The sequence below is a fragment of the Berghia stephanieae genome, chromosome 9 (assembly GCF_034508935.2).
Source record: "Berghia stephanieae isolate SIO BIC M18660-M18661 chromosome 9, UCSD_Bste_1.3, whole genome shotgun sequence".
In the NCBI taxonomy this organism is placed as follows: Eukaryota; Metazoa; Mollusca; class Gastropoda; order Nudibranchia; family Aeolidiidae; genus Berghia; species Berghia stephanieae.
The window spans coordinates 33,830,117-33,832,616 of record NC_088368.1 but is presented as its reverse complement, the minus strand read 5'-3'; the positions used below and the strand labels follow the sequence as shown (position 1 = coordinate 33,832,616).

General features: G+C 27.9%; 1 protein-coding gene across 2 annotated transcripts in view; it reads right to left on the bottom strand.

Annotated features, from left to right (window-relative positions):
* Nucleotides 1-2,500, bottom strand: part of LOC144980098 (putative deoxyhypusine synthase) — a 196,978-nt gene that overhangs the window by 188,978 nt on the left and 5,500 nt on the right. The gene's annotated exons all lie outside the window — the stretch shown is intronic.

Sequence of the window (2,500 nt, the reverse complement as noted above, 5' to 3'; positions counted from 1 at the left end):
TTCTTTTCTTCTTCTTCTCTTCTTCTTCTTCTTCTTCTTCTTTTTCTTCTTCTTCCTTCTTCTCTTCTTCTTTCTTCTTTTCTTTCTTCTTCTTTTCTTTCTTCTTCTTTCTTTTCTTCTCTTCTTCTTCTTCTTTTCTTTTTTTCTTTTTTTTTTCTCTTTTCTTTCTTTTCTTTTTTTTTTCTTTATTTCTTTTTTTTTCTTCTTTTCTTCTTCTTCTTCTTCTTCTTCTTCTTTTCTTTCTTTTCTCTTTTCTTTTCTTTCTTCTTTTTTTTCTTCTTCTTTTCTTCTTCTTTTCTTTTTCTTCTTTCTTTTCTTCTTCTTCTCTTCTCTTTCTTCTTTTCTTTTCTCTTTCTTTTCTTCTCTTCTTCTCTTCTCTTCTTCTTCTTTTCTTCTTTCTTTTTTTTCTTTTCTTCTCTTTTCTCTTTCTTCTTCTTCTTCTCTTCTTCTTCTTCTTCTCTCTTTTTCTTCTTTTCTTCTTTTTTTTTCTTTTTCTTCTTTTTCTTCTTCTTTCTTCTCTTTTTTTTCTTTTTTTTTCTTTTCTTCTTCTTCTTTTCTTTTTTCTTCTTCTTCTCTTCTTCTTTTTTTTTTTTTCTTCTTTCTTTTCTTTCTTTTCTTTTTTTTCTTCTTCTTCTTCCCTTTTCTCTTCTTTTTTTCCTCTTTTTCTTCCACTTATCCACGCTTCTCTTAACTTTATTTCAATAAAATTTTTTTTACTTTTCTTTTCATTGCTTTTTTTCTTTTCTTCTTTCCATTTTTCTTCTTTTTCTTTTTTCTTTTTCCTTTTTTCTTTTTCTTTTTTCTTCTTTTTCTTTCTTTTTTTTCTTCTTCTTCTTTCTTTCTTTTTTCTTTTTTTTCTTCTTTCTTCTTTTTCTTCTTCTCTTTTCTTTTCTTCTTTCTTCTTTTCTTCTTCTCTCTTCTTTTTCTTCTTTTTTCTTCTTCTTCTTCTCTTTCTCTTTTCTTCTTTTTTCTTCTTCTTCTTTTTTTTTTTTTCTTTTTTTTCTTTCTTTTCTTTTCTTTTCTCTTCTTCTTCTTCTTCTTTTCTTCTTCTTCTTTCTTCTTTCTTCTTTTTCTTTTTCTTTCTTTTCTCTTCTTTTTTCTTTTCTTTTCTTCTTCTTCCTTTTCTCTTTTCTTCTTTCTTCTTCTTCTTCTTCTTTCTTCTTCTCTTCTTCTTCTTTTCTTCTTCTTCTTTTTCTTCTTCTTCTTCTTCTTTTTCTTATTCTTTTCTTCTTCTTCTTCTTCTTCTTCTTTCTTCTTCTTTTCTTTCTTTTTTTCTTTTCTTCTTCTTCTTCTTTTTCTTCTTTTTTCTTCTTTTTTTCTTCTTCTTTTTCTTTTCTTCTTCTTCTCTTTTCTTCTTTCTTTTCTTCTTCTTCTTTTCTTCTTCTTCTTCTTCTTCTCTTCTTCTTTTCTTCTTCTTCTTCTTCTTTCTTTCTTCTTTTCTTTCTTCTTCTTTCTTTCTTCTTCTTTTTTTCTTCTTCTTTTTTCTTCTTTTCTTCTTCTTCTTCTTTTCTTCTTCTTCTTCTTCTTTTCTTCTTTCTTCTTCTTCTTCTTCTTCTTCTTCTTCTTCTTCTTCTTCTTTTTTCTTCTTCTTCTTCTTCTTCTTCTTCTTCTTCTTCTCTTCTTCCTTCTTTTCTTCTTCTCTTCTTCTTCTTCTTCTTCTCTTCTTCTTCTTCTTCTTCTTCTTCTTCTTCTTCTTTTCTCTTCTTCTTTTCTTCTTCTTCTTCTTCTTCTTCTTCTTCTTCTTCTTCTTCTTCTTCTTCTTCTTTTCTTCTTCTTCTTCTTCTTCTTCTTCTTCTTCTTCTTCTTTCTTTCTTCTTCTTCTTCTTCTTCTTCTTCTTCTCTTCTTCTTCTTCTTCTTCTTCTTCTTTTCTTCTTCTTCTTCTTCTTCTTCTTCTTCCTTCTTCTTCTTTTCTTCTCTTCTCTTCTTCTTTTCTTCTTTTTTCTTCTTCTTCTTCTTCTTCTTCTTCTTCTTCTTCTTCCTTCTTCTTCTTCTTCTTCTTCTTCTTCTCTCTTCTTTTCTTCTTTTCTTCTTCTTCTTCTTCTTTTCTTCTTCTTCTTCTTTCTCTTCTTCTTCTTTTCTTTTCTTCTTCTTCTTCTTCTTTTCTTCTTCTTCTCTCTTCTTCTTCTTCTTCTTCTTCTTTTCTTCTTCTTCTTCTTCTTCTTCTTCTTTTTTCTCTTCTTCTTCTTCTTCTTCTTCTTCTTCTTCTTCTTTTCTTCTTCTTCTTCTTCTTCTTTTCTTCTTCTTCTTTTCTTCTTCTTCTTCTTCTCTTCTTCTTCTTTTCTTTCTTCTTCTTCTTTCTTCTTTCTTCTTTCTTCTTTTCTTCTTTCTTTTCTTTTCTTCTTCTTCTTCTTCTTCTTCTTCTTTTCTTCTTTCTCTTCTTCTCTTTCTTCTTTTTTCTTCTTCTTCTTCTTCTTCTTCTTCTTCTTCTTCTTCTTCTTCTTCTTTCTTCTTTCTTCTTCTTCTTTTTCTTCTTCTTCTTCTTCTTTTCTTCTTCTTCTT